This window comes from Cryptomeria japonica, chromosome 6, assembly GCF_030272615.1.
Source record: "Cryptomeria japonica chromosome 6, Sugi_1.0, whole genome shotgun sequence".
Classification (NCBI taxonomy): Eukaryota; Viridiplantae; Streptophyta; class Pinopsida; order Cupressales; family Cupressaceae; genus Cryptomeria; species Cryptomeria japonica.
In genome coordinates, this window is record NC_081410.1 from 51,673,951 (window position 1) to 51,687,493 (window position 13,543).

General features: G+C 33.2%; 1 long non-coding RNA gene across 1 annotated transcript; it reads right to left on the minus strand.

Annotated features, from left to right (window-relative positions):
* Window positions 1-236: 236 nt before the first annotated feature.
* Window positions 237-8,681, minus strand: LOC131064236 (uncharacterized). Its single transcript, XR_009358145.1, has 2 exons — window positions 8,141-8,681; window positions 237-472 (listed from the first exon to the last, which is right to left on the minus strand). It is a non-coding gene; the product is annotated as an uncharacterized LOC131064236 (long non-coding RNA).
* Window positions 8,682-13,543: the final 4,862 nt, after the last annotated feature.

Genomic DNA, 13,543 nt, shown 5'->3' on the forward strand with positions numbered 1-13,543 from the left:
AGTGGGGATGTTTTTTCATTCAATGTCACTTTTGTGTATGCACACTACAAGAGGGGATCTTTTTTCGCCCAATGTCACTCATTTGGCTATAGTGAAGAAAAGCAACATATGTAGCTTATAGAGTAAATCAAAAGATGGTATAAGGATCAAATTATTTTGCATATTACACATGTTTTACCATTTTATTGTCTATTCTTTAGCATCCTACCAACTGATTTCCATGTTATTGAGGCATCTACAAAATCAAAACATGTGTATTAATGCAATGGTAGCATATCTATGCAAATTCTACAAAATAAAAGCATTCATATTTATTCTCAATGTTTCGTTATCTTTTATGGACATCATAGAATCAATAGGATATGCTACAAATCTAAATGTGCTTAGTAGAATTGACAGGTGCTACCATTTTCTTATATGCTCGTGTGAACTTGTACGATCTTGCCTATTGCATTCCATCTTTTTGGGACACCTGCAAAAAGAAGACAGGGAAATATATTAGTACAATGGTAGTGTAATATCAAAGTGTGAAATACTTTGTTAACTAAAATAAGTATAACTCGTAGACATAAAATTTTATACTGCAACAAATAAAGAACAAAAGCATGCGCATTGTAAGAAAATGCTCTAATACTATTAGTATGTATTTAACCAAAATCTTGCTATATCTAATATAATTGCTAACTTTACGAAATCTGAAAGTGAAAATTGAAGAAACAAAATTTTGATAATAGGAAAGAAAAATGTAGCATGCATTTCATTTCATATTAAATTAGTTTAATTTGATGATTCAAACTGAGCTGAGTATCAATATGGAGTTTTTGCGAAAGTTGACATCATGAGTTTGAAAGATGGAGTACAAAAGACATGTTTTGTTTACATAGACAAAAATGTAATTAAGCAAAGTGTCATGGAAAATGATATAGGTTAAAGGTTTTGTAATTTGTATTACAGAGGGTTACTGTTTAACAATGTGAACAATGGTGTTGTTCAAAGCTAATGTGAATGTGCCAGAGAGTTGCAATCTGTGCATGATAAACATCATTGGTGAAATGTGTGCAATCATAATTGTCTTCCTACCTATGCAAGGTGCATTTTATATTGTGATGATAGGGTAGTTGTGTGACTTTATTGCAATGTGTGTAGTAGAAAAAGTCTAGGTCAATAGCAATGTCAAATGGCAATGAGTAGTGGCATGACTTGCAACAGATCTCATAATGAGGTAAGTGAACATCTTTTGCCTTTAGTATGCCAATAGTTTGCAAGTAAAATATAGTTGTTATGCATTGTATATAGTAATTGAACAATTGCTTTTATTATGCAATGCAAATCTAAAATTAAAGTAGCAAAGCTTTGTGTGCTTACCTTGATATTGCATCTGGACAGTGTTTGCAAATGTGTTTTTGACATTTTGTACATCAATCATTGAGTTCTTGGACAAAGCTAGACTGTGATGGATGGAAGGAGTGGGTACCCTTTGGACCACTACGCACAAGATTCTTGAAGAGAATGAGGGGCATGACTATTGTTGAAAACATGTACAAAGCTGTCCATAAATCTATATACAAGTTCGAGATAAAACCCTGCAAAAATAAGTATCAATGCATAGTAGGGGTATGTTAATTAAATATGAAAAATGAAATTAAATTCAAAGGATTAGAAACGTACAGTGACCATGTCATCTTTAACATGGACTTCAACTTGACCTTTGTTAACATGGCAGCTTCCACTAGTTGAGAAATGGTCAAATCAAGTTACCTTATGTTGGTTGCAAACACGTGGAACACTTTTTTTTTGTATTAAGTATCATAGAATCACAAAGCTCATTTTTTGCTCATTCGAGCATCCACGTTACAAACTTATTACAAATATCAACTCCTTTTGAGCAAACTTATTACAAATACTAACTCCTTTAGAGCACCAAACTAGAAACAACAATTGGAAGACCAAGGGTCACAACTTAGAAATCCACTTTAAACCAATGGAAGACCAAGAGTCACAACTTAGAATTCTACACAAAGGTGTCCCTCATGGGAGTTGAACTTGGGTCTCCACATTGAGAACTCAATGCTTTAACCAAACAAGCTCAACCCCTTGGACCATGTGGAACACTTTCAATGATACTTTTTACAATTAAGACAATGCAATAAGTTGTGTCCCCCCTTTTGTATTATGTTTTCTTTTGTATTAAGTTTTGTTTTTTATTGAGAAGTTGGTTATTTGAATGTTGGATCCAATGGTATTGCGGGGCAGGAATGTGTCAATTAAGTTGTTGCTAATATTCATGGTTATTGTCATTTGGCCCTTCTAGTCCACAAGGTCTGAAAAATAAATTGAATGAATGATTCAATAATCGGATAATGTATTCAACAATATACAAGCGTATATATAGAGATTACAAGACAACGTTCTAAATTAAGAACAAGTTGTTTAAAGTGAACTACTAAAAAGCTAAACTCTAAATAAAGCTTAAAAGCTAATTAACTAAAAAGAAAAAGCTAAACGCTAAATAAAGCTTAAAAGCTAATTAACTAAAAAGCTAAATGACCCATTAAACAAGGAACTAAATATAGGTGACTAAAATATAATTAAATATTTTAATACCCTCCCTTAATGGTCATTATATCTACTAACTACCCTACAGAAGACACGGGTCTTTCGATCACAAATGAAAAGAACACTCTGCTACGATGGAGACCCTCCCTAGATCTTAAAAGTGTTAATGACCAAGAATACCAGAATCCATCCAACCTGACGTTGGGTAACTAAACTGAAACCTAAAACCATGATTTTGAGGAAAAATCGGCAAACCCTTTTGCAAAAGAGTACCAACTCCAAAACTGACTGCAATCTCTCACAATTGCAGATGTTCGCCCTGGCAGGTGCGACCCTACAGAAGACATGGGTCTTTTGATCACAAATGAAAAGAACACTCTGCTACGGTGGAGACCCTCCCTAGATCTTAAAAGTGTTAATGACCAAGAATACCAGAATCCATCCAACCTGATGTTCGGTAACTAAACTAAAACCTGAAACCATGATTTTGAGGAAAAATTGGCAAACCCTTTTGCAAAAGAGTGCCAACTCCAAAACTGACTGCAAGATATCACGATTACAGATGTTCGCCCTGGCAAGTGCGACCCAAACTAACTGCAACAAAGCACGATTTTGAGGAAAAAATCGTCAAACCCTAAAATAGGAACCCTCGAAAAGAGAATTTACGATTTTGAGGAGAAAATTGAAAAACCAAGAAATCTGAGGTTACAAATCATCGTTTTTGTGGAAAAAAAACAGTAAAACCCAGATAATTAAAATCTTACGTGAATATCATGAATTACAAATGAGATAATTTTTAAGGGAAAATTATAAACCCTGCGAACAATTTTTGAGGAAAAAATCGTGAAAACCCTCCCATGATTTTTTGTGGAAAAAATCATGAAAACCATGGGACCTGTAAGACGAGGTCTGGCTTAAATCAATCTAATAAAGGTAACGATATTCAGATATCATGAACATGCACTGTTTTCAGGTGTTGTGGTAGCTGTTGAACTTTTGTTTGTGTTCCAACATGATGTTGGTCAAAGATGCCATCACAAAAATGGAGGTTGAACGAGGTCAATCTAGTGAAAGCATGAGATAGAAGAATCTGATTCAAAAATCAGAATAGAAGCAGCTGCACAAAAAATCTGAAACCCTAGAGGAGAATTTTGGCATGAATTTTAAGGTACAAATTCAAGGTTTGGAAGAAACCCAGAAATTAAAATTTTCTGCAAACTTAAAACCTGAAATTTTTCCTGAAAATTATCAGAAAATAAAAAAATAATTTACAGAAAATAAAAAAATACCTCTGATTTTTTTGTTAAAAAAAACAGAAAAATATTGACGATGTTTTTCCAAAAAAAACACAAAAAAAATAGGGGCAGAAACCCTAGGTCGGATGTACAACATAAACGATGCCTAGAAGACACCAAAATTCCCGACGTCCACAGAATTAGCAGAAATTGCTGACTGTTTTTTAAATTCCAAGGCAAATTTGCTGGCACAAAATTCGAGGCATGGAAAACGAGGCACCCTGAAAAATCTGCAACCAACCCAAAAAAGCTCTCAAAAAACCCACCAAGAATCTGAAATCAGAATGCAAATCCGACGGCTCAAAAATTGAGGCACGAAAAACGATACACCCAGAAAAATATGACGACAACCCAATTGAGGTCTCGAAAAACCCACCAATAATTTGCAACCAAAATAAAATTCCGACTTGAACTGAAGGGTTAAAACCCTAGTCGAAAATTGCAGAAATCCTAGGAAAATTTTCAATCTACAAAAAAAAACCTCCAGGTTGCAGGCCGAAAATCTCCAGAACCCTAAAAAAAACATGAACTACTGCCCAACACAAAAAAAATTTGCCCACGAACCAGAAACCCAAGATCTGGAAAATATTCCAGAAAGAAAGCCATGAATTTTTATCAAAAAATTTGCCAAACTTTAAAGAATCCCATCGACCCGCTCTAATACCATGAAAAATAAATTGAATGAATGATTCAATAATCGGATAATGTATTCAACAATATACAAACGTATATAGAGAGATTACAAAACAACGTTCTAAATTAAGAACAAGTCGTTTAAAATGAACTACTAAAAAGCTAAACGCTAAATAAAGCTTAAAAGCTAATTAACTAAAAAGTTAAATGACCCATTAAACAATGAACTAAATATAAGTGACTAAAATATAATTAAATATTCTAATAAGGTCAATTTCCATTTTGTTTTGTACATTATTGTATTTGTTATATGTTGGCCCATAGATAACAAAAATATCTCCCTCAAATAAAGATCTGGTACATTGTCTACACAGGTCTAATATTGTACTTGCTTTTGGAGGTGATGACATGAGGCTGCAAATTCGACATGTAAAATAAATGAGAATTCATGAAGCGTATTGCAGATTAAATGTGACATTATTTAATAAACAAGATATATTGGAGAAACAGAATAGTAGCCACCATGGCTAACTATTTAACAACTCTATAAATAACAAAAGATGGAAACAATTTAATACAACATCAATTTCAATTTAGGGAAATTGTAATTACAAAGTAGCCACCATGGCTAACTATTTAACAACTGTAAATAACAAAAGATGGAAACAATTTAATACAACATCAATTTCAATTTAGGGAAATTGTAATTACAAAGTAAATGTTACATGTATTTTAAAAAATATTTCAAAATAACAAAAACAAGGGAAGGCTTAAATCACACACACTAAGCTTTGACTTCTAGGCTTAAAAGTGTTAAGTCAAAGCGTTAAACACTCAGAGTTGACTAAGCTTTGACTTCTAGGCTTAAAAGTGTTAAGTCAAAGCTTAAAAGTGTTAAACACTCAGAGTTGACTGGCTTAATTTGTTGCTTAGTGTGTGGTTTAAGGGTGGCCCAAAAACACAAACAGTTCAGGAAAATAGCTTACTAATTGAATACTTAAAATAAACTGGGGTAAAGGTATTGGCAACAATCTATAATTTCTGCCAAAATTTTCTGGATTTTCAGTTGAGATATTTCTGTTTGTGCAGTAATCCATTGGTTTCCTAATTATCACTAAGTGCAAACGGTCTGGCTGAGGTTCGAAAACATGGTGATCACAGGGATATGGACTTGAGGAAGCTGTGTTTTCATATCGGTGTTTATTTCTTGCAGGTTACTGGTGTAAATAGGAAGACATGGAATCTTAACAATTATCACCGTGTTCCATGATATCTCGGCTTCTTCAGTAACTAGTTTCTTTGAAGCTATACATGTCTCTCCAGGTGTTTGGAATCTTCATTCTGATCATTATTGCAAAATATAGGCATCTCTGCGATATAATTTTTTCTATCCTTTGTTCCCATCCATCAAGTAGTTTCTTTGAAGCTATACATGTCTCTCCAGGTGTTTGGAATCTTCATTCTGATCATTATTGCAAAATATAGGCATCTCTGCTATATAATTTACTTTATTTTTTCTGAAAGTATGCAATCTTACATGGGGCTGTTGATGGCTTCTTATTTTATTTTTCTAGACCTATTTAACTAGGATGCAGACATGGATGATAAAATAGTTAGGAGTGAAGCCAAGCTGGGTAGAGATGAACAGATTCTGAAATCTGTTAACAGGTAAGAATCGAATGCAAATTACATTCCATTGGGTAGGAAAAATAGTGTTTTAGAATGTTCTCAGAGTGCACAAAACCCACAGAGCAACAAATGATGAATCTCATGGTAAATGATGAGTTGAGCTAAGCTGCTGACCTAAGCATAAAATAGTTCCTATTAAAACCAAAAGAAATGGAATACTCTACACAGTAAAGTGAGCTCTGCATTACAAAAATGGCAGAGCACAGAGGATGGATGATTCAGTGTGAGTTAGATACAAATAAATGGAACCCAAGCTATTCTGCAATTTGCTCAGCTCTTTCAAATTAGATGATCAATAAAGGAATAATAAATTTTCAAATAGGCAGCACTTGATTTCGAAGACTTCTTGATTACTTTTCTATGGCAATTACAATGCATGTTGCTAGGGTGGAACTTTCAATAAGACTTTTCTATGGCAATTAGAATGCATGTTGCTAGGGTGGAACTTTCTAGTGGTTTTACCATGCCTTTCTTCCCCAATATGCCAGAGATGATCACCAAGAATCAACAACAAGGGGGCACTCCTCTAATTAGTGTCCAGAGACAAGACATTCCTCACCATACTGGTGTCTATTGAGAGCTTAGAGTGATATAACTATCGAGTGCTTGAAATTCAGCATCTAATAAGAGGACTGTATGTATTACTTCTCAATTTTCTCTCGGTATAAAATCTTGTCAGTAGAAGATAAGTAGAAATCACACATTTTTTATTGCAAAACATGGAAATGCTCATTGTGCCATGGAGAAGAAACCCCATAATCAATGAGGAAGGGCAGAGCACTGAAGATACAACTAATGAAATATATGTTGTGCAGGAGTAGAATGCAGAGAAGAGATCTGAAATCAAGCACAGCAGCTGTTCCAGACTATCAAGGGGATACATCAGGTGATGGCCATTCTAACTGCATTCATAGCTCCCAATAATAGAGCTATCAGATAGATAGATTGGCAAAGAATTTTGCAGGTTAATTTGGTTGCATACAAAACTCCCATTAAGAAAGCAGAGTAAAAATTTGCTCCAGATAGTTTACAGCCATAAAAGTAAGAGACCAGATGCTGAGTGATCTTTTAAGCTCATCAGGGAGGCGAATTTCCTTAGTAAGATCAGATATTTTACTCAAAATTGCCGACTTGGGAAACATGCAATACAGATCATACTTCATACATCAAAATCACATCAGCAATTTCCTCAGTAAGATCAGATATGTTACTCAAATTTGCTCACTTGGGAAACATGCAATACAGATCTTACTTCATACATCAAAATCACATCTTGCTGAAAGAGCCCATAAGTAAAATATACAATTTGTAGAAAATTTTCACAGATCAATGATACATATATTATATAATTGCCGCTCTGATTTTACATGCAATGCCATCGTTGATACATAAAAGTAAGCAATCATTCATATCTTGTTGATCTAAGGAAGGAAAACAATTGGGTTCAACATTAAAACGCATACAAATACTGAACACATCCTGCAAAAAAATGTATGCAAACAGGGAAATGGTGAATTTTAAATGCCAAATTTGGACATAATTGTAGAATAAATGGAATTTCCGCCAAAGCATTTTAGGAGTTTGAAATAAATGCCTCCACTAGATGCCATGCCACAGTTGCATGATATTTACAAAATGGTTTTGTTGAGATGGTGATATGAGCATTTTAAGCAATTGAAAATGACAAATTATAAGCAACAGGCACTTTAACAAAATAAGAACAGGCACAGTAGCATGAATTAGTTCAAACACTTGAAATATTCATAACCTAAGCAAGAACTCAAATATATCCTTACCTGCCACTCGGATACATTGTGCAACAAAAAAACCTAAATTCAACTATAGAGAAGGTGATGATGCAAAACAACTGCGCTAGTCCACATTCTATTCTGATTAGACGGGAGTAAAAGGAGGGAAAAATTTAGAACTCAAATGAAACAACAAAAGTAAAATGCAAAGGGACTTACCTCAAGATTCTTCACAAATTGTATCAACAATACTGATGAGAAAAAATGGGTAAAGTTCACAGGAAACAAAATAATCCTTCCCAAATATATTGCTTCAATATATTCATGAGCTCCCTTGCATATATGCAAACTGTGATAACAGAGACAAGGCACGTGAATTGCATTGCACATGCCACCTAGCCACCATGATTTATTACCTGCAGTCTCCTGCACAATTGCTAAACCCTAGGAATGAAAGCTCCAGCATGCCTGTTTTGTCAGCCAACTCTCTTGAATAGTCGTGTGAAATGTGAAGCCTCTATATCCTCCAACCAAAAACCCACAAAATTAACTTTTGATAGTCAATAATTAAAATTTGATCGGTTTCCTATATGAAAGATTAGGATAAAATGTGGCACAAGATAATGAAAGGATTCTATTCATTATTAAAAACTGGTTTAATCACTGTTTATGGTAGCCCCCTCACGTTACCCACCGCTGCACTCTTTATCAAATTTCAGTCTTTCTACGGTAAGCAAGACATTTGGATATTCCTGAGCTACTGGAAGATATAATTTTTTTAATAGTTTGACAATGTATTTTGTACGATGTTACACAAACTGTATGATGTGTTTTACTTATTTCAGCTCTGCATAGTGCTGGTGTTTACACCCATTTTAGGAGGAGGATTACAAAATGTTGATTTTGGATCGCATTCTGTAATCTCTGTAATCAGAATAATAAATAGAATTAAGAGACATAAAATTATATGTCTGATTCAGTAATATAAATTTATCACTTCTGTTTTGTACTTTCCTGCCCAAGAAATGGTGAATTCAAAAAGATTCACATGGCTACCAGACCGAATATATATGCAACATCACACAACATGAGAAAGCCCAAGTTTAAGATTAGGTTTTAGTGGAAGCGTTTGCTGGCATGACAAGTCATTTGTAAGGGTTAATGTTCAAGCACAGATGATTTTTGTAAATTTCTGTGGTGTGTAAGCAAATTGACTGCTGGTTCTAAATCCCATCTTATAAATATAAACAAATCACTATTTCATTATATTCTACATCACATATGGTATTATGATAAATGTTTTGGTTAGAAGGATGGTCTAGAGTAAACAGCAATGTTAAGTTCCTACTTTTATATTGGTTGATGTATGACAGATAAAATTAATTATTTAAATTGGGATGTATATTGGATGGAATCTAAAATTAGGATGAGATTCATAATTAAAGAGTTATAAACATCTATAGTTGTAAATTGAGTTAATTTGTACAATATAGTTGTAAATTGAGTTAATTTGTACAATCTAATTTAAGATTAGATTTTTTTATGTGATTTGTTTTAATTGTTTGTCATTTAATTTTCTGTTTTGTAAATCTTTAACAATTATAGATTGAGTTTTGTTATTGATTGAACTATGTTATGCAGTCTAATCATGCAGATTTTGCAATCCACTATAACTTGATCCTCTATTGATGCAAATTTCTACAACCATGAATTGGGATGTCCTAATGATTAGATTGAGCATTTAAACTAGCCTTGGATTGGGTTGTATCATGTAATTTGGTCGGAACGGTGCAATATGATCCTCTGCTATGTTGATATTTTATCTCACTTATGTTTGTCTTTTACACGTGTTGAGACATGTCTTGATTGTGGTTATGCCCCCGAGTAAAGACCAATGTGTCACATACATGACAAGCAAGCTATGTGACTGCCAACATTGTCTAAATTTATCTTTTGAACATTCTTGGATATAGTATACTTGTGCATTAATGCCCAAAAAAAACTTTTAATGATCTTGAATCAAATTAGTCTTTGTGAGGTTCCCCCCTTTCCTCTTTCTTGATGGTTCAAAATGACATGGGAAATGATTTCTAACAAGTTATTTCATAAATTTCTTTCTCTTGTATATTTGACACCTTATCAAAATGTGGTTTTTTTTATAATTACTAAATATTTTAGATTGGATCTAAAATAAAATTTAAAAAAAAAGAGTGAAAGATAAAATATGCCAATTACATAAAGCAATTTTGTGGTTAAGTAGTGGTTGTACTTAACTTTCTAATGTTATAATTACTCCATTAAAATATTTATAAAAAAAATTATATATTATGCTAATTTTAAAAAAATCATAAGACCACTCAAACATTTGATAACGCTTTCAATCTAGGACCAAATCAGTCCTAGATTAAGGTGACCAAAATATCTTAGAATATTCCATGATAGAGTCAAGCTCCAAGAAATTAATCTATTTGAATTTAGAGTAAAAAGCATAAGGATGGTGTAGAGTAAAAAAGCAATCTTCAACTTCTACTTTTACATTAATCTAGATCAAACAATTAAAGTTAATTAATCAAAATTAAATTAGATTTAAATTGTATGATGTATGACAGATGAAGTTGTATGCGGGAAAAGTGGGTCGGTAGAACTCAATATGTGAAAATATTCTAAAAGACTTGTCCACACACACACACAGGACTTCTTGGTGCAAGTTATGGAGTAATGAAGTATCACTCAGCTTCCCAAGGTTGGTCCCATGGTTCTCTATCTTACAATGTCCCTCAAACCAATATTTTTGCTCTCAAATTACTGAGCAAAATGGTTTAGGGATGGCAAATGCAAGAACGAGGGATGCTTTGATAGATTTTAGAATGAAATGCATCCTAAGCTATGCATGATTCTAGAAATGCAATAAACTAGATTATAAGATGACAAGGTTAGTATGAATACTATCCTAACATGATATATTTAGTCTATGATTGAGCTAAATGATAAAGAAAGTATTCTAAACATGCATATTTAGACTAATTTCTATTCTAAAGAGAGGCTAAAATGATGAGCATAAAAATGATATGAAAGCTTGAATGTATTTGAGCATAAGTATGATACTACAAATTTGGAGGATGATTCAAATGGAGGAATGAGAGCTCTATTTATAGCAAAAATAGGGCAATGGATGGTCAGGATTGAAAGAGTTGATCAAGGGTTGAGTTTGAAAGTTGGGGATCCATGTTTGTAATTTGCACCAATAAAATGGTGACAAGTGTCAACATAAGATTGGGTTGAGAGAAGGGGTTGGAGGCATTAAATGCCTGAGAAAACCTCATGGTTATCTAGAGGGTAAGGGTCAAGCTTAAGTTAGGCTTACCCAATGGATTAAGAGTTAATCCAAGGATAAACCTTTGTGCAAATGATTAAGAGATAATCATGGTCAAAGCATTAAAGGCCTGATGAGACCTTTGGGTTGGGTGAAGGTTGAGTTAAAACAAATTCTTTAACCATGTAAGAGGGTTTGAGTTAACCATTAATGGTTATTGAAGACTTTGGGGAATTAAGTGGTTGAAGGCTTGAAGCCTTTAATGGTTATCAAAAACTTTGAGGATTTAAGTGGTTGAAGGTTTGAAGCCTTTAATGCTTATCAAAGACTTTGAGGGTTTGAGAAGTGACCTCCCCTTGCTTAGGGATGTGACAAAGTTTAGAAGATGGGTTAGGCTAATTAGAAGCGATTAGAAGAGTCTAGAAGGGATTAGAAAGGGGTTTAGGAAGGCAAGTGGGAGATGTAGGAGAATGCAAGTGGATGGAGGGATAATAGGATTTAATTGAATTAAATGATTTAATTCAATTTGGTTGCAATTAAATAAATTAGATTTATTCAATTTAGGATAACTATTTAATTAAATTTGAATTTAATTAAAAGTGGATAGGGGGGGGATTTAATTGAATAAAATGATTTATTCATTAAATGGATATAGTGAATTTTATTTAAATAAATTGAGTAATTTACTTAATAAAATAGAGGAATGTGGATAATTTAATTAAATAGAGAAATGAACATAAAATATTCATTTAGGAATATGGTCATTTTTATACGTCTACAGAAGTATTATTTAAATTGAAATGTAGAGAGAGGGTGAGATTCTCATAATTAAATAATTATAAAAAATCTATTGTTGTAAATTGAGTTAAGTTGTACAATCTAGTTTAAGGTTAGGTTTCTTTATGTGATTTCGTTTAATTGGTGTGATCTAAACTTTTATTTTGTAAATTTTCAGTAATTATGGATTGAGTTTTGCCATTGACTGAACTATATTATGTAGCCTAATCTTTGATTAGGTCACATCATGCAATTTTTTCAATCTACTATAACTTGCTCCTCTATTGATGTGAACTTTCTACTACCATGAATTGGGATGTGCTAATGATTAGGTTGATCATTTTGCCCAATTAGTGCAATTTGATCCTTTGCTATGTTAATATTTTGATATCATTTATCGTTGTCTTTTACACTTTATTGGACATGTATTGATTGTGGTTAAGCCCCTAGTAAAGAGTAATGTGTCACATACATGTCATGTAAGCTATACAAGTGCAACATCGTTGTGCTAGTTGTAGACACCTAAATTTGATTAATTTAATTAATTGAATTTAGCTATCATGAATATCTTTAATTAAATAATTACGCATTATTTAATTAATTAATATTATCTGTTGGACATTGTTGTTGCTAGGATATGTTGTTGTCATTGTTGTCAACATATTCCTGTGATTTATTGCTCTGATGATTGCAGATTGGTTTTTTGGGATCGTGGTTTGGTGTATGGAGAATTTCTAGTATCACTATATTCTTTTGTATTGGTTTTGGTGATCCGGAAAGCTTAATTGATCATATCATATGATTCAGTTTGCAGTTTGTTTTTCTAATCAGTGCTTTGCAGAGTTCAGTTTTTCCTCTGGTATATTCTGATGTGATCAAGTCTTGAGTTGATTTTTTGGGAGATTGTTTCGGATGGTCTTGTGTATCTTCATTTCAAACGGCTCATGATTTGGTCCTCTGCAAGTTATCTTTCTTCATGACAGTTGTTGTTGTTTGAGTATTCTTGAAGTTCAGATGTTGATCGATGAAGATTTGGTAAGTGGTGCTGGTACAGTTCTTACTGATAATTCTAATGTTCTTGTTGGTGTTTCCTAATTGTGTCCTATTTTTTTTATGATCTGCATTGATCGTTGTTCATGTTCTTGGTGTTTTTGTTGAACCGATGATGTTCTTCGTGTTATGAGGTTTTGTTGGTGGTGTAGCATGTTGCGGTTGATCTTGGTGTGATTACCGGTGGTGATGAGCATTTGGAAATTTGATTTAGGTCCATATTATATCATGTATATCATTATATTGGTTTGGTGGTCGATCTTTGTATCGTGTGATGTAATTTGGTAATTATGAGTTGAGGGTTTAGCCGACCTTGTTGTCAAGGTTGATGAATTGTATAAATAGGTGATATAGTCATGTAATTTAGGTAGAGAGATTGTGTCTACATTATCAGAGAGTGATGTATGTGCGAACAAAGGATTCATCTTTCACTACTGTGTATTGAGCAAAGATTGGTGTTGCAGAGCAGACAAATGTGCTTA